This window comes from Narcine bancroftii, chromosome 5, assembly GCF_036971445.1.
Source record: "Narcine bancroftii isolate sNarBan1 chromosome 5, sNarBan1.hap1, whole genome shotgun sequence".
Taxonomy (NCBI): Eukaryota; Metazoa; Chordata; class Chondrichthyes; order Torpediniformes; family Narcinidae; genus Narcine; species Narcine bancroftii.
In genome coordinates this window covers 23,409,569-23,436,038 of record NC_091473.1, presented here as the reverse complement: position 1 = coordinate 23,436,038, position 26,470 = coordinate 23,409,569, and the positions used below count along the sequence as shown (strand labels likewise).

The 26,470-nt window shown below is 41.1% G+C and overlaps 1 long non-coding RNA gene across 1 annotated transcript in view; it reads left to right on the top strand.

Annotated features, from left to right (window-relative positions):
* Nucleotides 1-16,115, top strand: part of LOC138762643 (uncharacterized) — a 62,459-nt gene extending 46,344 nt beyond the window's left edge. Inside the window, exon 3 of the long non-coding RNA XR_011357009.1 lies at nt 15,944-16,115. This is a non-coding gene — a long non-coding RNA (uncharacterized lncRNA). The remainder of the gene's footprint in view (nt 1-15,943) is intronic.
* Nucleotides 16,116-26,470: the final 10,355 nt, after the last annotated feature.

Below are 26,470 nucleotides of genomic sequence, written 5' to 3'. Positions count from 1 at the left end.
CATATGTGCATTGTAGTGGTGTGCATGACAATAATTATCTTTCATTCATTTCAAAGCTGCCATTTGAGGCAGAAATCCCACCAATGCCAGAGGTTCACTCAGTGCAGAGAAATGTTATGTAGCTGAGGAAAAGGGAAAAATACTGAAAATGTGAAGTTAGTGGGAACTGGCTGCAGATAAGGGACCTGTGAGGTTGCAGTAGTTGGCGATATATAATTGCAGAAGTAAATGAAAAATGGATCTTGTAATGTATTCTGTTTTTCTCAGACTTTCTCAAAGATAAAGGAAGCCATTCAATCCATTGTTCATGTCAATTATAAGTGAAATTCTGTTACAAGCCCAGAGGACCCCAAAACCCAGTAGCAACAGATATTTGCCAAGACAAATAGTTTCTTAAACAAAAGTTGCTTTTAATAATCTTTAAACATGAAAACAGGATCAAACTTTAACTTATCACTATTAATCTAACTAACCTAACAACCCCCTTCTAATTCTAAGCGTACATGTATGTAATGTGTGTGTAAATTTTTAAAAAATTATTTGATTCACAGTCAATCTCACTTCTCATTCCTCCAAGTTTACTGGTTGCAGGCAATTCTTATATTGTGCACAGAATTTAACATTTATAAAGTTCACCAGGCTTTGGTGCTTGAAAGGTAAATGGTTACCACTCAGGAAGGTTCTTGTTGGTTTTCAGAGAGAGATTTATTGTTCGCTGGACACCCACAACTGATTCCTTGTAACCAACCACTTCAGTGTCTTGCCGAAGAAACGTGCCCCATCAGGGTTCTCCCGATGAAACTTGTGTCTTTCAGGTCACTACAGAGTTCATTTTTCTTTCCCTTATTTCAAGAGAAACATTAGACAGACAGTCCTCTCTTTTTGCATGAAACACAAGGGCTTTGTCCAGGCTTAACTAACCAATCTTCCAAATGGGGTTTCCACAAGCTTGCCAGCTTGTCCTATTCCAGTCCCAGCTGCTGCTGCTGACTGCAAAACTGCAGAACTGAATTCTCTCTCTCTCAGAGCGAAAGCCTATTTTACTCTCTCTGCTTGCAAAACCACATGACCCTCTTAGAACAGCAAGTCCCACTCCAGTTAGCCTACGGCTCCAATTAGTTCTTTCACCTGTTGCCTTTTTATAAACAACAATCCATTAGTGAAATCTCTTGGACACTCTCCAAAGCTCTTGCAAAGGCTCTCGGCACTGCACCGTCTAGTATGGGCAGAGCTCCGGCATTTTAAATAAGATCTGTTTTAAAGTGTTTGCACATGACCTAAACTAAAACCCTGCCCCAATTTATCTCCCAAAATCATATCTATAATGTGTCACAATTTCATTAATCTAATTGTCCCACTTATTTCCCTGTAATCTGCTCTCTCTCTCTCACATGTCTCTGTGGTCCATTTCACCACCCCACTTCCCCATTTTCCTGCAATCCACCAATACTCAGAGTTAGTTGCAGCAGCAAACTAACCCATCAACCCGCATCTCTTTAAAAGGAGTCTGGACCACGTGGGAGAGATCCACATGGTCACATTGAGAAAGTGCACACTCCATACAGACATCATTGGAGCATAGCAACAAGCTCAGCATACTGGTGTTGTGTGCTGTGCCTGTATGCTTCAACTGGTGGGGTCAATGGTGAACAAGTTTTTTCAAGACCATAAACATGTGGGCCATCTATAATGCATAATGCAAAATCAGAGAGGACAACATGAATGAAGGCAATTGCAACTAAATAGATAAGTTCTAGGTCCTAGCAGAGGAACATTATCATATGTGCAATTGTCTCAAAAAGATTAGTCATTGTTCTATTCATAGCAGTTTGCATCTCTCTAGGTTTCTCCAGAATTATTGATATTTGCCGCAGAGGTTAATTATGCTTTTTTTTTATTTGTTTGTTTAAGGAGAATTGCCCTCCTTCCTTTGTGTTCTATTTGCTTTTTGAGAGATTAGTTGGACATTAAGGACAGCAGCCTAAGATTTGAATCACATAAGTATATAGACTAAACTGCTTTTAAGATGTGAAGTGCTAAGAAACATCTCTTCTACCGAAATTCTAAACAACTTTGCCTGTGTCTTGTGTCTACTTTTCAACGGTAGTTGCCCTGAAGCAACTGCTGGGAAGTTTTCAAAAGCAGATTTTCACTCCAGCCCAGCCTGAACTGTATTTGTCTCTTTCCTGAGATGAGACTGGGAGTTTATTGCTTGGAAAGTTTCAGTCGCCAATGTGCTTTCATATCGCTGCAACACTCATATTAGTCCATCAGTGCAGGAGTCCCTGATGTCAAACACATGTGCCTGCTAAATGAGCAGCATTGCTATGACAACAGTTTATCTTGCTGAAAGCAAACCAGTACCAACCCCATCCACAACAAAATATGTTTGTTGTGTGAAACACATCTGTGTTCTGTCACTGTTTCATGTCGAATTATGGGGTACAAGCCAACATCAGGGGCAACAGATCTTGATCTGAGAGCTGTATCCATTCCTGTCTCGGTCAGCGATAACCTCATCCAAGAACTGGATAAAGAGCATCATTAATTACAGTAATGGCAATTTCCTGGGCTTGTCTTATTACCTTAACAAGAATGGAGGTAATTTCCCAATATCTTTCACATGTTTTAACATCCCTCTCAAGTGAGCAGCAACTAACTCTGTTGTGGTGTTTTATGTGTTAGTGTTATGTTTGATAAGACATAGGAGACATAAAGAGACAAGTAATTCTTCTCCACTATTTATATGATAAATTTCTATGGTTAACTCAACTATCATATACTCATTCTTAACCCAAGATTTCAATAATGTTTCCATTATCTCATAGTTCTTGGAGAAAGCTCAAAGCTTTTGGAGAAATCCCAAATGATGCAAACATCATCATTCATTTGATTACAGGCAACCTTGGCTCTTGCCTCTCAAAGCCTGCCCACGTACAGGTTTTCTTAGGAACATGATTGAAGATGTTCCTAAGAAAACCTGTACGTGGGTAGGTTTTGAAAGACAAGAGCGAAGGTTGCCTATAATCAAATGAATGATGATGCTTGCATCATTTGGGATATTTTTTCCATTGAGATCACAGTTTCCAGTCACTCAAAGCCTGGTTTTAAATAAGAAGGAAACATTTATTTGATTCACTTCGCCTTTACATATACATTCCCAAAGAAGTGAGTTACCAACTGGAGACAAAGAGCACAGGGGCAAGAATGTTTCTGCAGAACCCTACAGCACAAATGTGTTAATGTGATAGATACATCATTATTAAAAAACACTAAAATAATTTTTTACTATATATTTTTTGGTAAGTTTACAGAGAAATTGGGTTGTGTACCTTTCTTAAGCACCGACCAATTTGAAAATCTATTCAACCTATAGTAAATTGTCTGTCTTTTCAAACTTTTCTGGGTCAAATCACTCCAGCAGCAAAACATCTAAATCTATGAGTCATCCATGAGGCAACAGCATGATCTCAGCAACCGGCTGCATTGGATCAGTGATTGGATAGGCTCTACACCTCACAAACTATTGCAGGGGAAATCGTTCACACTGCCCTGGAGCACTTGTTATTGGATGACATGGTCTTATTCCTGACCTGAGTAGGTCTTACCTCTGTGGTGCGCTGTTAGCCAGAATCAGACATACACAAAGATAAAGACTGTACAACAGGCTTTAATCCACAAAGACTTCCACAGAGCCAGGCTGGCTGTGGCTGCAGCTGCAGTAACTCTGAATGAGGCCTTGGGAGGCCAGCGCAGGCTTATATCCTGGAAGGTGATTGACACCCGACCGGGTGGGGCTTGATCCATTCAGGCCAACTGATTGACAGCCGGCCAGGTGTTGTCCTGTCCCCTTACACACCTGCAGGTACAGAGGTTGCCCCCTGCAGTAGGCCAGTGGTGTACCACCACAACCTTGGTTATATTGAGTGTGATGCACTGCTGCAGCAGTAAGCAGACACAAAACTCGAGGAAGACTGTACAACAGACTTTATTCAGTTAAAAGTCTCTGCTACAGTGGTAGCTGTTCTGGTAACTCCAGAGTGACTGCTCAGGAGGGGCCAGCTCAGGATTATATCCCGGGCGGTTGATTGACAGCCGGCCAGGTGGAGTTAGGTCTATTCAGGACATCTGATTAACAGCCGGACAGGTGTGGTCTCTCCTCTGGTTATCTTCCCGCAGGTACAGAGATCACCCCCTGCAGTATGTTCGTGGTGTATCACCACACTGAGATCGTACTGTAACTGCATCCCAACATCACTCCAATACACCTCATCCCACCAATCTGAATCACATAATTCTCGTGAAGCCCCCAATCTGAACTCCAGCCCTTTCATAGTCCATGATCAGAATTGCACCCTACTTATTACCCCTTAGCCTGAATCCACAACTCTCTTGAACCCCAGATCTGAATCCCACCATCTTCTGATTCCTCAATTTTCACCCCACTGACTACCCCCCATCAACCTGAATCCCACCGCACTCTCAATCTATTCTTTGATTCTCTTCAGCACCAATACCTAAGCAGAACAATATTTCCTTCCACCACTGGCCCATGATAACTGCCTTATCCAACCATCCTTCATTCTTGTCAACTACAATGAACCCTGTAGTGCACGTCAAAAGAACCAAAGACTTGTTGATCCAAACCAAGGTTTTTATTAACTAAAAGACTGAAGCACATCACAAGTAGGTTGACCAGTCCAGAATGACCTGGTCTGGCTAGAAGCAATCCTTTAAGACCTGCCAGTAGGTGTGGTTACACTCTCAGCCAATCACAGTCATCCTACACTTCAATCTGTACATATGCACATTGATGATAGAATCTGTACTATCAGATTCACCCCTTCTTTGAGAACTGACCCCGGGGTGGATGGAGATTAGGGGCTGTACTGGTCAGGGGTCTGACCATCTGGCGTGACCACCGTGGTGCCGGGATTGGGGTCGCCGGAGTCGTGTCGCCGGCAGGCCCGTAGGGTGCGGCCACTGCTTCGCTCAATTCCCCAATGGCGTTGTCGACAGTCTGGCCTGAGCTGGTGGGGTGGTGCTGGTCCCTCTGTTCAAGCACATGACCTGAGGGAGAAGGAATAGGGGGAGGTTGGGTAAAGGCACTGCCTGCACCTCATCCGGTTTGGGCGAGGTCCCTTACCGAGAATGTGTCCTCCCGTCCGTCCGGGTACTCAACATAGGCATAATGCGGGTTCACATGGAGCAGAGTCACTCGGTCAACCAAGGGGTCATTCTTACAGTATTGGATGTAGCGTCGTAGAAGGACTGGACCGGGAACCGTGATCCATGCCGGATGGTCGTACCCAACTCAGATTTCCTCAGGAAAGAGAGCATCCTTTCGTGGGGGGTGGCATTGGTCGCGGTGCATAGGAGGGAGCGGATGGAGTGTAGGGCACTAGTGAGCACATCCTGGCAGCGAGAGGTGGGGAGACCTTTGGACCGGAGGTCAAGCGTAACTGCTTTCCAGATGGTGGCATTCTCTCTTTCGACTTGCCCATTACCACATGGGTTATAGCTGGTGGTCCTGCTTGAAGCAATACCATGCTCCACAAGGTACTGTCGCAGCTCTGCGCTCATAAACGAGGGCCTCCTGTCACTGTGGATATAATTGGGGTCAGTTGACCCCAAGTCAAATAAGCAAGTGGTATAGTGTCCATGCACTTTAATCAGTTCCACTGCTTTTGTGAGGGGTTGGGGGAAGTCCTGGTGAAGGGTTATTGATGCAGAGACTTGTAATGTAGACAGTGGAGTCCTGCATGATGACATCACACAACATGTGCATGATGACATCATGCAAACAGTGGGGCCTGAAAAAACAGTGTCGGGGAGTTGGTGTTGCTGCCTGCAGCCAAAGGTAAGTGTTGGGGGTCGCTGCTTGCCGTTGTCGGTGGGGCGGTAAGCGGTGGCGGGTCCCCGGTCATCAGCGTCGGCGGGTACCGGGTCGGCTGTGGTGGTGTGTCACCAGTCGGCAGCGGCAGCAGCGGCGGGTCCATGGTCGGCGGCAGCGGCGGCCATTGAGGTCAGGGCTGGGGCCTGGTCAGATGTTGCTTCATGAGGGAGGGTGAACGTCATTGCAGCGAGGGTGAGTTGTACCTTCCGCGCTCGGCATCTGCCCCGTGACGTCAGGCGCTGCCATACAGTGAAGTCCTCGCTCTCATTGGACGAGAGCTCTGAGGAAGAAGTGTTTGAAATGGAGAGTGGCGATTTCGTTTCACACGAGGGACTGTGTTTGATGGAGCGACAGACTACAGCAAAGTGGCCGTTTTTAAGGCACTTCTGGCACCTAACTTTTCTCGCCAGGCTGTGCTTGTTCTTCCCGCAGAAATAACACTTTGGGGTTGCATCGGGCAGCATAGCGGCAGTAGTAGGGTAGAGGGAGGGCATTCTACTCACATCAGAGTGTGGGGTCCAGCCCCGAGGGTACATGTCTATACTTAAAACCACAGCCTCCATCGTCTCTGCGATCTGGATCTCTGTGGTCTGTGGTCTCTGCAGCAGTTCTGTCTGTGCAGGCACAGTCCCTGCCCATTGCCCTTAGTGCCTGAATATAAGCTCTACACAACTCACCGGGCTGTTGCCTCCTTGTAACAAGTTTGTACCGAGCACAGACCCAGTTCACCAGTCGCTCATAGAGCCCTTTCAGCACCTTCATGACTGGAGTGTAAGTAGTCGTATCCTGGACATTCTGGTAGACTCTTGGGGACACCATAGTCATCAATATTAGTAGTCGATGGCTGTCCTCTATCACGGCAGGATCAGAGAGCTGTAAGTATATTTTGAAGCATCTCACCCAGTGCTTAAAATCATTCGAGGCTGTAGCTGACTGTGGGTCGATGTCGAGGCGTTCCAGCTGTAGCATACGCTCCATTCCTTCAAAATTTTTTTAGTTAATAAAATTGTAGTGCGCGTCGAAAGAACCAAAGACTGGTTGATCCAAACCAAGGCTTTTATTAACTAAAAGACTGGAGCATATCACAAGTAGGTCGACCAGTCCAGAATGACCTGGTCTGGCTAGGAGCAATCCTTTAAGACCTGCCAGTAGGTGTGGCTACGCTCTCAGCCAATCACAGTCATCCTACACTACCATCATTACATATGTACATATACACATTGGTGATAGAATCTGTACAAACCCTCAGCCACTCAAAGCCATAGGCCAATGAGGCTTGAGGCCAGTTGCACTGGTATGTATGCACTTCACCCAGTGGTTCTCAACTTTTTTCTTTCCATTCACATGCCACTTTATGTATTCTCTATGCCATCGGTGCTCTGTGATTAATTACTAAGGGGTTGCTTAAGGTGGTATGTAGGTGGAAAGAAGAAGTTTGAAAACCACTGTTTTAATCGTACCTAATTGACTTGTTATGTGCAACAAGTGCAACTGAAATAACTCCAAAGGAAATGGACCAATTATTTTTTTCCAAGCAAAATATTTCAGTAACAATTGGATCAAGAACAATGATTCTCAACCTTCCCTTCCCACTCATGTACCACCTTAAGCAATCCCTTACTAATCCCAGTTTATGCACTTATGGCATAGGGATTACTTAAAGTGGTATGCGAGTGGAAAGAAAAAGGTTGAGAACCAATGCTCTAAGCTAAAGACATACAAGACCTGGAGTCTCGGTGCCAACTGAATTTTTATTCAGTGGGTCAAAAACCAAAACAGCTGCTATTCTACATTATCTGCGCAATTCCAGCACACTCTTTTTGGTGCACTGGAATTTCTCAGCTAATGTTTGACACCTCATTTAAATGGAAAAGCTGTTTTCTCAAAATCGCACCCTCAATTGAAGCATGTTTTAGTTTTAGTGTCAGTTCTGAGAACACTATGTTTAGTAGCACCAACTTCTCTGCATGATCATTTTGTGTGTATTTTTCAACAAGAGCTTTTAGGACTTTTAGTGCATAAGGGAATTAGATTGCAAATTTTTCACATGCTGCTGTATTAATAAATTTGATTATGAATTGAATTGTATTGACTTTTTTAATATATATATATATATATATATATATATATATGTTGGGCCCCAAGCAGTTTTATGAGAATAAATGGAGCTCTGGAAGTTAGTTTATCACTAAATTATATTTTTTTAAAGAAATTATCTAAATTTAAATGTAGACATACAACACGGCAACAGGCCCTTTCAGCCATCTAGCCCGTGCCATCCAATTACACCCAATTAACCTATAATCCCCATAATTTTTGGAGGGTGCAAGGAAATCGGAGCACCTGGAGGAAAACCACACAGGCATGGGGAGAGTGTGCAAACTCCTTACAGAGACCACCAGATTTGAACCTGGGTTACTGGTGCTATAACAGCGTTGCACTAACCACTGCACTAACCATGCCTCCCTATGTAATTAGCATTACATAGAAATTTGAAATAAGTACCTTCACTATTTTTTTAATCACACATAGTATGATTGTTTTGTGGAAACAGCACTGCAGGCCTTTGTGAACAGTGTAGGGAAGCTGTAAGGCCTATTTGAAACATAGCAATGAAATTATTGCAAAGCCAACAAAACATTTAAAAAACATATTTTTTCATTGACAGGATAGTGGTAGAGATGGTTAGTAGCTTTAAATTCTTGGGAGTCTACATAGCAGAGAAACTCTTCTGAGGCTAACATGTTGAGTCAACCATGAAGAAGTTTGAGGAGATTTGGCATGCCATTCATTACTCTATCGAGTGGTGGACTGTGAAAAGTATACAGACTGGTTGCATCACAGCCTGGTTTGGAAAACTTGACTGTAAGGGATGCAGCATGCTGGGGAAAGTGGCAGATATAACCAAGTCCATTATGGGCACTGACTTGAAGACATCTATGTGAGGCACTGTTTCAAGAGAGCAGTCGACATTATAAAAGAATTTAATCACCCTGACCATGCTCTCTTCTCGCTGCTACCTTGAGATAGTAGGTACATAAACCTGGGGACTTGCACCTTTAACTTAAAGAACTATTTTTGTCCAATAGCTATCAGGCTTTTAAACCTTTCCATCCTACCCTAACCATAGTACAATTCAAGTCCACTGAAGGAATGTCTGCACTACTGACGCAGCACATTTTTGTAATATGGCCAACTGTTAATATTTATTTATTTATCAACTCATCCATTTATTTATCTTCCTTTTTTACCTATTTTTTCTCTTTTTGTGCACTCTTTGTTTTATTTACAAGGGAAGTTGCAGCAAATTAGATTTTCATTACATTTGTACATCTTTTCTTTCTTTCTTCTTTGGCTTGGCTTCGCGGACGAAGATTTATGGAGGGGGTAAAAAAGTCCACGTCAGCTGCAGGCTCGTTTGTGGCTGACAAGTCCGATGCGGGACAGGCAGACACGATTGCAGCGGTTGCAAGGGAAAATTGGTTGGTTGGGGTTGGGTGTTGGGTTTTTCCTCCTTTGCCTTTTGTCAGTGAGGTGGGCTCTGCGGTCTTCTTCAAAGGAGGTTGCTGCCCGCCAAACTGTGAGGCGCCAAGATGCACAGTTTGAGGCGTTATCAGCCCACTGGCGGTGGTCAATGTGGCAGGCACCAAGAGATTTCTTTAGGCAGTCCTTTGTACATTGTACTTATGGATATGACAATAGTCTTTACAGATTCATTACCCCTAATGATGATTTAAAACCTCAGTCAGGGATGCATTTTTTTAGTGTTTCTCATCATTTATACGAAAGAATTTCCTCTTAAGTGCAACAGGTGTAACCTTAAAATGTTCTTTTTAACAAATAGCCTTTGTACTTAAAACTCTTAACTGCAACATGAATGGCGATTCTCCAGAGAATAGTGACTGAATAACTGTGAAATCATCCTGCATGACAGGCTTATAAATCCTTAAGCAGCTGCAATCTTAATTTTCATATAAAGGACTGTTGGTGTTCGTTTGCAATGCAAATATTGTACTATAACAATAAGGATATATGGTTTGGACATTCTATCCCACAACATTAGTTAATTCAGTTCTTTACAAATGAAATTGATTTCATCCAGAGTAATTCTCATTCTGAAGCACTTCCTATCTCCACTTCCTATCTCCACTCATCTCCACTTCCTATCTCCACTCATCTCCACTTTCTATCTCCACTCATCTCCATTTCTTATCTCCACTCATCTTCACTTTCCATCTCCACTCATCTCCACTTCCCATCTCCACTCATCTCCACTTCCCATCTCCACTCATCTCTGCCTCATCCCCACTTCCTACTCCACTGATCTCTGCCTCATCCCACTTTCTATCTTCACTTCCTATCTCCACTCATCTCTGCCTCATCTCCACTTCCTATCTCCACTCATCTCCACTCATCCCCAGGCTTTAGTCACAAGAGAATTTTGATGCAGTGAAACAACCGAAGAAGTCTCTGTTCTAACACAATGATGTTTCAGTGCATCCTTAATTCCTGCACAATATTGCTCATTCAGCATCACTTGTTTTGAGGTCATGTTTCATCTAATTTATACCACAGAACAACAAGAAGTTTATAAGGAGAGCAGCAAGAAAAGTAGTCATCAGGATCAATCATGGCTTGAAATATTCTCATCTTTTGCTGGCAGTTCTGGAGAACCATTATATTCACATATTCGTGTAATATCCATTAGTATTCCATAATCTCATGTCAGAGAAAACCTTTCAGCTCATCAAGTCACAGAGCAACCTATTCCTCCACCACTTTATCTATTCTCATCAACTACCCCCAGATTCTACCACTCTCCTGCACTTACCGGGGTAATTGAAAGTAGCCAATTAATCTGACAATAAGCTTGATCTTGGGATGTGGGAAGAAACAAGAGCATCCAAAGGAAGCCCACATGATCACAGGGAGAATGCGCAAACTCCACACAGTCAGAGGTCAGAATGGAAACCAAGACAATGGCGCTGTTAGAGACATGCACTACTTGTGGTGCCACTGAGAATACAATCTCTTGCTCTGTTGCTGGGCATGATGAAGACCCCAAGTGGTTCTGGATGGTACTGAGCTGAGAGGTGAATGCATTTTATGTCTGGCCTTTGGGCTTTGCATCCCACATCAGCACATTTGTTTCACTGGATGTCACTCATCTGCTGGGGAAATATAAGTGAAACTAAATACCTTGTATTTGTTTTTTCATTTCAATTAATATTTAATTAATTTACATCAAATAACTGTCGTTCTAATTTAAAAAATGGAAAAATATATTTAAGTATATTTCTATTAATGAATACCTCTGTTTGTCAGAAAAATAAACATGCCTTCAACAAGGATCTGCTGGCTGGAACCTACTTGCAACTCAAGAATTATTTTGCCTCAGTATTGAGATGATTGTGGAGGAGGTGCTGTCATCAGTCCTCACTGATTGAGGTCAATCGAATAGAAAGTCATGGATCCATTGCAGCAAAGTTTCAGGTTATTGGGAACTGCACACTCCTAAAACAGCAGAGTGGTGCAGCGGGTGAATCTACTGCCTCACAGCAGCAGGAACTGTGTGGAATTAGAAATTCCCTCTGTGACCACATGAACTTCCTCTGGATGCTCCAGTTTCCTCCCGCATCCAAAAGCGTGGATCGGTAGGCTAATTGGCCACTAAAAATCGCCCTGAGTTGGGTGGTAGAATTTTGGGGAGTTGATGAGAATATGGGGAAAATTAGAATTGGATTTAATGTCGGATTAGTGCAAGTATGTGGTTGATGGTTAGTATGATTCAATGGGCCAAAGGGCTGATTTTCATGCTTTACATTCCAAAACTCTCTACAACTTTGAAAGGTAGCTGAATCTGCAAGAACAGCAGGAGAGGAGGTAGTAAAGACTTGAGGAGAGGAATAGATTAATTTTGATCTGTCTCAGTGCAGTGCTACAAAGTCCCTTATGATTTATTCGTGAGATATCTATTGTCATAAGTTTTATAACAATGTAATTAACCCATCTGGAGTAATTATTGACTGCTATTTTAGTGCAGTGCATCTGCCTGCTATTTCCATCAATCAGAATGAAATATAAATGCTTATATTATGATTTTCAGAAGGTCAGAAAACTTACGTACTTTTGCAGCTTTCATCTCCAGTTGCTGTTGTAATGTGGCAGTCAATTACATAGAGCAAGTTCTACAACTTGATGAAAGCCAGACAGCTGTTTTTCTTGAGAACGAGGGATTTATATTGAACATGACATTCCTGTTAGTTCCTTTGCTCTCCTTTGAAGATGTGCAAATGCCACTTTTTATCTGGCATATCTACCTGATGGAGAAGTTAGAGAAACTAAAAGACAAAATGCAGATATGAAATACTGAAATAAGATTTTCTTATAAGAAATAAGTAAACTGAATATGTTGGAACCTTTCATCATCTGTGGAAAGGAAGACAATTAATTTTTCCACCCTGGGGTATCTCAGTAATGGGCAAGAGAGATAATGAAGATCATTTTAAATTGGAGAGAAGATGGCAGGAAGAGTGGAAGAGGGGATTACACAAATGGGACATCTGGAGTGACTGGTTCAAATTGGTTCATGATGCAGCCAGGGGAAGTAAAGGCTATAAATTCAATACAAAATGCCCTCTCATTTGCTGGGTCCTCTCATTTGCACACTGGTCAATCCCGTACGTTGTGCTAAAACTCCGAGGGTGAAATTTCAAACCATATCAACAACTAATGTGATACCAACTGAGACCTAATGAAATGATGACACGGACTACAGTGGAACTGCTTTGTAGGTGGACAAGGAGCAAGCCCTAAATGCGCAGCTGTTGTGTCTAACATTCAGGAACCTGATCTCTACAAATGACAGACTAAAGTCAAAAGGAAATGCTCATCATTTTACAGATTATCGTCCGCTCTTTATATAGTTTGTGGTCTCAAAGGAATTTAAAACATTTTTTCCAAATGTTTTTCATGATCAAAAGCATTTAAAATATATTTTTTTTAATCAATACAATTTTAAAAGAGATTATAAATATAATTAAACCCACATTTTTCTAGTTTAAATTAATTTTTGAATATATGAATTTAAATAAAGAGAGCCAAAAAGCTGGACATTTTATGTATGCAGCTACCAAGGCATAAAAGCAGATCAAGCATTGAAAACGCTCCCTATCAATGTTTTGAGATGTGTCAACTGCTTATAACAAATGGAGTCAACTTCTCCACCAAAGCAATAGAGAATTCTCTTCACTTGAGCATGTTTATCAAAAGTATGCTGCCATTTCACAGGCTAATTGACAAAGCTCCAATAGGGATAGAATGTAAGCTCCCTGAGATTGATTATTCTGATGACGATGAATGTCTGCACTTAATTCATGAGAAATGGCAACTTGCCACCCGGAGAAACTCAGCATATCTCAGCCTCAAGAAGGGAAGGGTTGGAGGAGAAAATTAATTGAGCAGAAGGAAAACTGTTAACCAATTTGGCCTAGTCTCACCCAACCGCAGGCATTCCCTTTGTCCAATCCAGTCCGCCTGTCATTTTCTCTGCATTAGCTTTTATCTCTTTATTTCCCATTAATGAAGAAGGGTCCTGGACCTGAGAACATGAGGATGCACTGTTAATATTTGGCCTTTGTTTATAAGGTTAGTTTGAATAATATTGGGCAGTGGAACAACATTTGACTCCACGGCATATGTAAATTTTCTGCCTGGGAATTAGAGTAATTAGCAGACCAGGTAACATAATGGAAGGGGCTGCTGTAAATGGGATACTTGGAGGATAGTTTTTTCATCACTAACTGACAATGAAGAAAGACAGATTGCCAAATTATCATAAAAAAACTTTACATTATCAAACCTAACTATCATTATCTTTCCTCAACTAATCTGGATGGTGATGAGTTGAACATGCATAGCTATTGGCTTCGAGATGTTTAATATTTTAACACTCTTCCTATGTTTGATGGGTTACACTTTAACCTAACTTACAATCATCAATGATATTGTTTGAACTATTGTCCATGAAACTCTTGGGACTTTGCTTATGGTTAAAATTTTATCAGGGTTGAGATATTCTTCTTCAAAAGCAGATTTCATTTTAAAAGGGTGTAATATCAATAGGGTTACAACTTCCGCCCACTGCCCACACCCCCCCCCCCCAACCCATAGTCCAGAAAGACACCTCCATGAGAGTTTTTTTTGACCAGGAAATCTTCAAATTAATTCTTTTTTGATAAAGTGGATAAAAAGTTCTGGTGCATATTCTCTGTTTTGTTCTAAAGAAAAATTAATTTTAAAATATGCCTCACCAGTCACACAATAGAATTATGTAACATTACAATAAGGGCATTCAAGTCAATCGAAAAAAAATCCCTGTTCCTATTGAAAGTAAGTGGAAATTGCTGGAATAGAAATCTGTTCCTGTTTCCATTTGTTAAGTATGCATTAAACTAGATCCTGCACGTTTAGAGCCCGCGACTGAAAATCATTTCCACTGACTTCAGCTAAATATTATAGCCACATGATACCTCATAAAAGTCTTTCATTCCACTCTAGTCTTTCTCCATTTGAAAAGGACCAACTGTTCATTTTTTTAAAATTCAGATTGTTATTTTAATTAACTCTACATAAGTTTGATGCTGATATGAACTCTTGCTTCTCAACAGCAACAGATTGGTTAATTAACCTCAAACTGGATTTCTAATTGTTGCTGCAAATCAGCCATACCAAAGAAAATGAGAAGAACCTGCTGGAGGTGAAGGTGATTCTATAGTGGCTACTGGCAAAACAGACACCGCCTTAAATGTTGTGAATAAAATTATTCAAGAGGAATTGATCAACAGAGACAAGGCAGTCAATTGTGTAATACTGTTTGCCATTACAACGCAAATGGAGGCAGAGCAAAATATGTTTCCTATCATTTCAATTTGCAGTGGACAGAAAGATGTTAGAACACTTCTTGGTTCACACTGACGTTTCGCAACTGACACAATTTCCACATCAGATGTGTATCAAATCACACCATCCCCATTTTTGGCTGCCACACTCCACTTTCTATCACAAACCTTTCCACCGAACTCATCCCCAGTCCTTCCACTTGAACCTAGCCCTAAAATCTTCCAATCTCTAATCAGCAACCCCCTCAAACCTTGATCCCTTGTCATTCCGATCTCAATTCCTTCATCTTTAGTCCTTCAACTTTCAAATTACCCAATCTAAACAGTGAACTTTGAAGCCCAAACATTTACGTCCTTGGATGTTGTAGAGCTTTCAACCAGCAGTCACTCCTTGCCCTAGCCTCAGCATCCATCCTTGGTCCTGGATACATTAAGATTGCTGTGCTGAAGCATTGGCCCTGGTCTTTGTCCTTATCAGGGATTGCAACGATGAGCCTATATAAAATGATTGTTGTACACTACACAATGAGAATACAACAAACAACATAAATCAGGTTCAACACCTACATTTGTTTCGGTGTACTATTCATTTTTCCTTCCAGTTTGCTGTAAACTGTAGGTGGCGTGGTTAGTGTAGTGGTTCACGTAACGCTATAACTGATCCAGTGACCCAGATACAAATCTGGCACTGTCTGAAAGAAGTTTGTGCATTTTCTTCATATCTGCATGGGTTTCCTCGGGATGCTTTGTTTTTCTCCCACCTTCCAAAGACATATAGGGGTTGTTAATTGAGGTATTTGGGCAGGACAGGCTCATGGGTTGGAAGGACCATACTACTGTGCTGTATGCCTAAATTTAAAATAAAGTAACGGAAAAATGGACATGGTCTACAGAATAACAAAACCTTAATTGCTTTACTGTAAGTGTACAAGGAAACATCTACACTGACATTTTTTTCCATGAACGTGATCAAAATATGTGTCAGATGTGTAAACAAACTTCTTCCTACCCCTAATCTTGCACAATATATTTAAATCCAACTGTTGCTGAGCAAAAGGTAATGTTCGATGATGCACCTTTTGTTGTTTCACCGGGATGATAAACAATTTTACCTTTCTTAATTCCACTTTGTTTCCTATCCCCACAGGTAATCCATCTATTCTCGCAAGGAGAACATATGAGTTTGGAGCAGGAGTTGGTCTTCAAGCCTCGTCACTTATTGATCTCATGGCTGATCTTCTTCCTCAGCCCCCTTACCTCTGATGTCCAGGAAACTATTTCTCTCTTGCTCAAAATAAACTGAACGAATTGATATTTAACATGGTCCTGCTGATTATTTATTTTCTGAAGATTGCAGATAAAATTTGGAATATCAGATCACGGAGTCAGAGTCACACTACAAAGAACAGGCCTTTAGGCCTAACTTGTCCATGCCAACCAAGTTTGTATTCTGAGCTAGTCCCGTTTGTCCGCATAGCCCTATATCCTTCCTGTCCACATATTGTATATTGGGGTGGCACGGTTAGCATAGCGGTTAGTGCAATGCTGTTAAAGCATCTGTGACAAGGGTTCAAATCCAGCTCTATCCGTAAGGAGTTTGTATGTTCTCCCTGTGTCTGCGTGGGTTCTCCAGTTCCCTCCCGCCATTCAAAAAATATTCCCGGGTTGTAGGTCAATTGGGTGTAATTGGGTGGCACAAGCTCACCATGGGCCTATATGGGCTGTTACCTCGCTGTATGTTTACATATAAAAACAAGTAATCTGTCCGAATGTTTTTTGAATTGTACCCGTTTCTATAGTTTCCACTGGCAGCTTGCTCCAAACATGGACTACACTCTTAGTTAAAAAGTTCTTTAGGTCCCTCTTCCCCCCTGTGATAGTACAGATGGTAGTGTAGGATGACTGTGATTGGCTGAGAGTGTAGCCACACCTACTGGCAGATCTTAAAGGATTGCTCCTAGCCAGACCAGGTCATTCTGGACTGGTCGACCTACTTGTGATATGCTCCAGTCTTTTAGTTAATAAAAGCCTTGGTTTGGATCAACACTTCTTTGGTTCTTTGGACGCGCATTACACCCACTCACATTAAACTTATGCCCTCTGGTTCTGGAATTGTCTATGCTGGAAAATAGAATGAGTATTCACTTCATCCATTCCTTTAATTATTTTATAAACCTCTATCAGCTCACTCCTCCGCTTCCTGTGCTCTTGGGAATAAAGACCCAGCCGATACACATCTCACTAAAACTCAAGTCCTCTTGCCCCAGTAACAGTATGATGAATTTCAATGCAGTCTCTTACTTTAGATATGAATATAAAAATAAGCTTTTAAGAACTGTTACAGGACATGTCCAAATGCTTAGTCAAACAATTTAATGTTTAAGTAGCACTGGTCAGTGAGGTGAGGGTGGTAGAGCTGGGAAGAAGAGGTTGACCAGGAAGTTTCCTGGTTTACAGATGTGTTATAGGGAGAGATTGGACAAACTTAAGGTTGTGTTCCCTAGAGTGTAGGCGGGTGAGGGGTTACCTGATGGAGGTACATAAAATCATGTCAGAATATTATTCCCAGAGCAAAATCATCACACATTGGAGGATGTGCGTTTATGGTGAGGGGTAAGATGTTTAAGGGAGATGTACAGAGCAAACATTTTACACAGAGATTGGTGGGTGCCTGGAACAGGCTGCCAAGAGTAGTGGTGGAAGCAAATATAATAGCAGCATCAAAGAGGCTCCTATACAAACACATGAATATGAAGGGAATGGAGGGATATCTTTCTAGAGCAAGCAGTTTCAGTTTGATTCGGACAACATGTTCAGCATAGACAGTTGAAGGGCCTGTCCCTGTGCTGAACTCTTCTATGTTCTAATATTAAGGAGGAAATTCCAGAATGTAGGAGAAAGTAAATAAACCCAGGGGCTGGAGTTAAACTGGGTGAATATGGGAGGCATTTTTCCCCTGAATGAGGAGTCTAGAACATGGGATCACAGGGTAAGCCATTTAGGACTGAGGTAAATTGAAATTGCTTCACTCAGTGAATAGGAAATGTATGGATTTCTTGAACCTTGGAGAACTGTGGGGCCTTAGTTATTCAAGACTGATCCTAAACTATGAAACTAAAGCCACAGAATGTGAATCACCAAATAGCTGAAATAACAATAAAAAGGTCTGGGAATGCAGAGGAGCAGGGATGATATCTATGAGCGCAAATAATGTTTCACATGGGTGGCCATTCATCCAATCAAAGATCCTGGCCATTTTTAGAGTTATGGATCATAGAATTGTCCAACATGGAAATGGGCTGTGCAGCCCAACTTGCCAACATAGACCAGTGGGCAATTGTCTGCATTTCATCCATCTCTCAGCTCTTAATCCAGAGACTTCCTTGCCAAAGTTTTTCAGGTGCTTATCTCAAAATTAATTACATGCTGTCAGTAATCCAGTCTGTAACAGGTACATAACACTCTCTGGTGAGGAAGGTCCTCCTGCATTACTTCAAGATTTGATATTCAAGATTCCTTTATTGTCATGTAATAGTACAGAAGTTGTAATATTACATGAAATCTGCCAGCCATAAGACATACAAAGAATCACCATTAGTGTCACTTGGTCCACTTACAGTAATAAAGTGAAGCAAAAGAGTCCCCTCAGAGTCACTGAGTGTCCATTGATTCACCTCCAGTGCTCCCACAGCCTCTGGAGCCACACAGAGCGCTGTTCGATTAATTGAGGAAGAGATATGTTAATTTTGTCCTAGAAGACCATTTTTTTCCTACCTCAGCAGTATCTGTTGTATTGTAAGGCTCAGTATCAGTGGAGGTAACAACTTAACTTGGGGTTAAAACTAATGTGCAACCTGATCTTTACATCCACATCTGAAAAATTACACGGTGCCAATTTACTTTAAGTGAACTGACTGGACAGAGCTAAAAATTGTCTGAGCTCACCTTCCCAGGCTAACTTGGGCCTTTCAGTCCAATTTGGAGCTTACATATAATAATTAGTTTTCACTCCTGAAACTACAGGTCCACATCTTCCCACTGATGAAAGGAGATGGAATAAATGAATGAGCAGACGGTGGTTATGTAACTGTAATTATCAAGGGGTCATTTTGCGGTCAAGTCATCTGAAGTCTAGTTTTCAGGGATGGGTGCCTCTGTTATTCTAATCTGGATGGACCTCTTATTAAAAACAACTCAACACACGGAACAGGAATTGCAGAAGGCATGAAAGATTAAAACCCCTGATGATGTCGCTGAACTTTGACATCCTAATCCCACTGAATAGATTTCAGCATGGTGATTGTTAATGAATCCACAGGGAGTACTTTAGTACATTCTGTTTCATGAGACAACATTTGGGAAGCCCCAACTGTTGTGGACCACATGAAGAGAGCTCAGGGACTTAAATCTTGTGCAATCAATCAACTTGTTTAAAATGGAATCTAAGTCACATGACTTGCTATTCCCACTCCATAACAGGAGAACATCCCGGTGTAGAAGACACAACTATTTGTCTCTGAGATATTTATTGACAGCCTTGCATGTAAGGCACGTAATGTAATAACGTAATGTAAGACACAGGAAATTAAAGCACAAAAGCTCAGTTCAAGTGGAACTGATAAGGATTTGGCAGCATCAGAAATTCACAGGTTACAAGAAGTCACCCCCCCCCCCCCCACCCCCCGCCACCGCCAGTAACAACCCATAAAACCTACCTTGTATCAGCTTTGAGACTCCAGGCTCACCAAGGCCTGAGTGGCTGTTGCAAGACATCACTTCTCACAAGTTCAAATTCTTGACACGGTCAAATCCTAAGAATTTCTGATTCCTGCTCCACAAATGACCATGGGGATAGACTGGTCTGCTCCAAATGGGAAGTTGCAAGGACAGGTTGGAAGGGAATTTTGGCTCTCAGGGTTGAGTTTAGAACACAAGAGGCCTCTTGAACCGGTTACAACTTCGCAGAAGAGATGGAGGTCATGGTTGATGGATATCTGTAGGCAGGCTGCAAAATAGAGTTTCAAAAAATAAGGTGACACTAATCAGGGAAAGGACCTCAAGTCAGGAGGAGAATACTAATATCAACATCAATGTTGTTGTTGATTCATTCTGGATTTAACCCAAATTCAGAACATGTTCTGTTTAAGAAAAGGTGAAACAACTTATCATGGACAAAATTATCATAGCTCTAAAGTCCAGTGAAATTGAATTTTAGAAGCAAATCATAACATGCCCCATAGATATAATGTATGCAGAACCCTGGTGAGTGAGCCTCGATTTCACAATCGATATTCTTAATTTGGTGACTCCAACAAGATATAAACTGATAGAAGTTCTCCATTCTTAGAACCATAGAACACTACAGCACAGAAACAAGCCCTTATGGCCCTTCTAGTCTAGGCCGAACCATTTTTTTAAGCTCTGTCCCACTGACCTGTATTCAGTCCATAGCCCTCCATACCTCCCCCAAATTCTTTTTAAATGTTAAAATTGAACCTGTATTCAGCACTTCATCTGGTAGATCGTTCCATACTCCCACTCTGTGAGAAGTTCCCCCTCACATTCCCCCTAAACTATTCCCCTTTTACTTTTAACCCATGCCCTCTGGTTTGCATTCTACTTACCCTCAGTGGAAAAAGCATTTACTCTGTCCATACCCGTCATAATTTTAAATACCTCTATCAAATCTCCCCTCATTCTTCTACTGTCCAGGGAATAAAGTCCTAACCTGTTTAACCTTTCCGTGTATCTCAGTTCCTGAAGCCAAGGAAGCATCCTAGTAAATCTTCTCTGCACTCATTCTATCTTGTTGATATCTTTCCTGTAATTAGGTGAACAAAACTGCACACAATGCTCTAAATTTTGCCTCATTAATGTCTTATACAGCTTTACCATAACATCCCAGCTCTTATGCTTAGTACTTTGATTTATGAAGACAAAAACTCCAAAAAGCTCTCTTTACAACCCTATCCACCTGTGAGGCCACTTTCAGGGAATTATGTATCTGTATTCCAAGATCACTCTGTTCTACTGCACTCCTTAGTGCCCTACTATTCACCATGTATGACCTTTCTTGGTTTGTCCTTCTAAAATGCAACACTTTAAACTTGTCTGCATTAAATTCTATCTGCCATTTTCAGCCCATATTTCCAGCTGGTCCAGATCCCTTTGCAAGCTTTGAAAACTTTCTTAGCAGTTCACATACCTCCAATCTTAAGGTCATCTTCAAACTTGCTGATCCAATTTACCACATTATCATACAGATCATTGATATAAATGACAAACAGCAATGGTCCCAGAACCAATCCCTAAGGCACATCACTAGTCACAGGCCTCCAGTCTGTAGCAACCATTGCTACTCTCTGGCTTCTTCCATCCAGCCATTGTCGAATCCAATTCATTACTTCACCATGAATACCTAGCATCTGAACCTTCCTGACTAACCTCCTCTGTGGGTCCTCATCAAAGACTTTTCTAAATTCCATGTAGACACAACCACAGCTTTTTCTTCATCATATTTCCTCGTACCTCCTCGAAAATCTCTACAAGATTGGTTAAACATGACCTACCATGCACAAAACCATGTTGACTATCCCTAATCAGTTTGTGGCTATCCAAATAATTGTATATCCAATTTCTTAGAACACCTTCCAATAATTTACCTACTACAGATGTCAGGCACACCAGCCTATAATTTCCAGGGTTACATTTGGAGCCTTTTTTTAAACAATGTGAGTTACCCTCCAATCCTCTGGCCCCACACCCATGGCTAAGGACATTATAAATATTTCTTCCAGTGCCTCTGCAATTTCTACATGCGCATCCCTCAAGGTCCAAGTGTAGTGCTATCAATTAGACCCAACAGACCAGAAGTCAAGATTAATAGGCCTTAATCACTATAAACTTACAATCATATCTTATTTGCTGTTGGCCCGATTCCAAGGCAGCACTGAGGGAGGGGATTGGTAGTACCGCCTTTATTAGGAATCCTGAAGGGGGAGGAGTTACAATGACTGCATACAATGTTTCATCACACAGAGGGAATATTTTTTCAAGCCCTGGGGATTTATCCACCCTTATTTACTTTGAGACAGCAAGCACTTTCTCCTCTTTAATCTGTACAGGTTCCATGAACTCACTGCTTGTTTTTCTTACTTCCCACAACTCTGTGCCTGTTTCCTGATTGAATACTGATGAAAAAAAATATTTACGATCTCCCCCATCTCTTTTGGCTCCATTCAAAGCCGACCACTCATAGAAACTCTTAGGATTTTCCTTCACATTGTCTGCCAAAGCAACCTCGTCTTTTTTTTTGCCTTCCTGATTTTTGAGGTTTTTCTTGTATTTTTTATACTCCTCAAGTACCTCATTTGCTCTATAACATAACAATTACAGCACGGAAACAGGCCATTAGGCCCTTCTAGTCCGCACCGAACCAAACACCCCTTTCTAGTCCCACCTCCCTGCACAATGCCCATAACCCTCCATCTTCTTCTCATCCATATACCTGTCCAACCTTTTCTTAAATAATACAATTGACTCCGCCGCCACTATTTCTGCCGGAAGCTCATTCCACACGGCTACCACTCTCTGAGTAAAGAAGTTCCCCCTCATGTTACCTCTAAACCTCTGCCCCTTAATTCTTAACTCATGTCCTCTTGTTTTAATCTTTCCTCCTCTTAACAGAAATAGTCTATCCACATCCACTCTGTCTATCCCTTTCATAATCTTAAATACTTCTATCAAATCCCCTCTCAACCTTCTACACTCCAAAGAATAAAGACCTAATCTGTCCAATCTCTCCCTATACTCTAGATGCTTAAACCCAGGTAACATTCTGGTAAACCTTCTCTGCACTCTCTCCACTCTGTTTATATCCTTCCTATAATTAGGCGACCAGAACTGCACACAGAACTCCAAATTAGGCCTATACCTGATATACACCTCTCTCTTCTTCTGAACCAGATCCCAAATATCCCTCAAAAACCAAGGTACTCTATGCTTGCTAACCTTGTCTTTAATCCTAACAGGAACATACAAATTCTGTACTCTCAAAATTTCATCTTGAAGCTCTTCCATTTACCTCACACATCTTTGCTTGAAAACAACTTATTCCAAACCACACATTCTAGATCCTTTCTCATTTCCTTAAAATTGACCTTTCTCCAAATTAGAATCTCAACAGAAGGCCCAGACCTATCCTTCTCCTTAATTAACTTGACACTAATGGCATTATGATTGCTGGACCCAAAATATTCCTCTACACACACTTCTGTCACCTGTCCTGTCTCATTTTCTAATAGGAGATCCAGTATTGCACTCTCTCTAATTGGTACCTCAAAATATTGATTTAGAAAACTTTCCTGAAAATATTTAACAAACTTCAAGTCATCCAGCCATTTTACAGTGTGGGAATCCTAGTCAACATGTGGAAAATTAAAATCCCTTATTATCACAATGTAATGTTTCCTGCAGCTGTCTGCTATCTCTTTACAGATTTGCTCCTCCAATTCTCGTTGACTATTAGAAGGTCTATAATACAACTCCATGAATGTGGTCATACCCATTCCTCAGTAGACAAACTTGTGGCTTACTGTCATTCACTGCTTCCAAATACTGGAGTTAGGAGATTAGTAATCCAAGGACACTATTTATTCTTGCAGGCATTTTATCGATAATATTATTAAGTTTTATTAAGAATTGTTTGCTTTGCATTTACTTTTGACTTGTGCGTCCATTTTGAATGATGAATTAAGTGGTTTATGCAATAAAAGCAAATAAATATTCTGCAAGTCAGGCAGCACCTTTGGAAAGAGAAAACAGTGATGTTGCTTGTCCTGTCAGAATTTTCAACGTCATCTGTTTTTATTTCAGGTTTCCAGCTACTGCAGATTTTGCTGACTATTTCTGTGCTTTGTTTTACCCCAACAGATTAATGTTCAGAGTGCTGTAAAGGGGAATTCCTCCACACTGGAGTGGTGATAGGTGAGAAGTGTTGATAGGTAAGGAATTTTTTGAATGTTCTTGCTACACAATGTTTCCAAACTGACAGTTGGAAGTAAACATAAGTGACAAATACAGTGGATGATTCGTTCGACATCTTTCCCACCCAACAAGGAGTTATTTTTAGATTTAATGCCTTTACTGACAGGGTTCTCTTATAGAACCATAGATTCTAGAACTAGACCATCCAGTCCAACTTTAACATGCAGACCAGGTTGTCTCAAAATCATTCCATAGTGTACATCAGCAAAAAAATGTGCATTTTACCGATGTTCCTTTAAAAATGTTGTGCATTTCAAATAAAACATAATGAACGGTATCTTTGAGAGGTGGCAATAGGGTCCTCAAAAGCACATCAGCTTAAGATAATGAACAAACACATTTATAGTAATAGTATGAACCTTTTAGTGATGGTGAAATATTTAAGAGAGTAACCAAGGGGAACAGTGACCCTTCCGCTCTTTCTCCAAAGCTGACAAGACAAGCTCAATTAAAAATAATCATAAATGGATTGTTGTTGGAGGAAGAGAATACAGGAAGATGGTTTTCAGGTAGGCAGCTATGACCAAACTGAATGATGGAGCAAACCTGAGGGGATGTGTGGCCCACTCCTTCCAATCTCGATCATAGAACCAAATTCATCAGTGTATACATATATTTTCTTGAGTAGTTTTTTGCACTACAGCTAAGTAGAAATTCTGCCTGGCCCACAGGAAAAAGAATCTCAGAGCTGTACAGGATGTCATGCATGTACTCTTACAATAAATCTGAACTTTTTAATGGGATATGGTCTGCATTTTTGCTCACTCTGCCAGTGCTACCAACGGAACACAATCATCTGTCTGAAGAGTCACAGATTCATAACCTGAGTGTTTTTACTATCTTTGGCATTTTGTTAAAAAAAGTTTTATTTTTCAGAGCTTAAAGAACTTGTGAGTGGCAGAAAGCAAAAATAAATCTATTTTCTCCAGCAGTTAGAGGAAGAAAAATGGTGAACTGATAGTTATTGACCCGTGATCAAAATCTTTTAATTGACAGACACACTTAGGGTTTGCCAGTAATTTTTAGTTTAAGTTCAGAAGGCAAACTGTTTTCATGTCACAAAATGTGTTCTTCTTGGTCCCCTGAGAGGGAAATGGCAAAGTAATTACAAAGTAAATACATTTAATGCTTCTCACCATAAAGTAGGATTTGAAAATGCATTAGATTTATAGATCAGTGCTTTAACTGAAGAGACATTTCAAAGCTGTGTGACCTTATGATTCATAACCATTAATGTGATGTGTCTGTTTTATATTGACCTTCTGGAAATGGGGGTGGGATCACCACAAAATGTATGACCCTTTCAAAGGATGTAAAATGATAATAATCAATCATGTTTGACTTGATGGCTGATGGTATCTCTTCTGGCCAGAGATAATAAAGTTTTCATTGGTCACATGGATAGCTGATTATGAAGGTGAAAGGTTAGATTTTGATCTGGACATAGAAACCAGACTCCAGGTTACAGACTTTGAGTCTCAGATCAATGAAAATAAATATTTCAGTCTATTGAACATACTCCCTCTCATCGGTTGGTTCACCCATGAGAGTCCATCAATCATTGGAAGTTGGGGGGAGGGGTCGAGGAGACTGAAGGTCAAGTTGAACAAAGGTAGTTGATTGCATTCACTTTGTTCTTCCCAAGGTTGAAGGGTTCAGATATAAAATGTCAGTTGTATTTTTTTATGTCAATGATGCTGCTCAACGCACTGAGTTCATAAAGCATAGAACCCTCAATATTGTGCTGACCTATATATTCCTATTTCAAAAAAAACTAAGCACTTCCTACCTCAGAACCCTCTATTTATCTTTCATCCATGTGCCTGGCTAAGAGTCTCTTAAATGCCTCTAATGTTTCAGCCTCCCCACCACTCTTGGCAAAGGCATTTCAGGCACCCACAATTCTCCATGTAAAAAAATTTTCCTCCCTTTACTTTGCACAGAAGTTCTCTGGGGCTGCTACTCCCACCCTGGGGAAAAAAAAAGTGTTTGCTGTCCCATTTTATCCATGGGTCTCAGAATTTTGTAGACCTTTATTAAGTCACCCCTCATCCTTCCTCACTCCAAAGAGTGTGAACTCTGCTAACCTTGCCTCAGAAGGCATTTTCCAATACAGGCAACTTCCTGGTAAATCTCCTCTGCACAATAACTTTCACATCCTTCCAATAATGAGGTGATTAGAACTGAACACAATACTCTAAGTGTGGTATTATCAGAAATTTGTAGAGTTGCAACATGACCACTCAATCCCCAGACTAATGAAGTCCAGCATCCCATATCCTATCAACCTGCGCATATATTTGGATGCCCAGATCCCTGTTCTTCCACATTGTTGAGTATCTGACCATTAACCCTGTACTCAGCCTTCTGGTTTGACTTTCCAAAATCCATCACCTCACACTTATCTGGATTGAACTCCATCTGCCACTTTTCTGCCCAACTCTGCATCCTGTCTATATTCTTTTGTAATATATGAGAACCTTCAACACTTCCCACAACTCCTCCAACCTTCATCTCATCTGTCAACGAACTAACCGATCCTTCCCCTTCTTGATCTAGGCCATGTATTTTTATAAAATCACAAGTAGTAGGGTTCCCAGAACAGTTCCTCCAGCAGCCTGTTTTATGC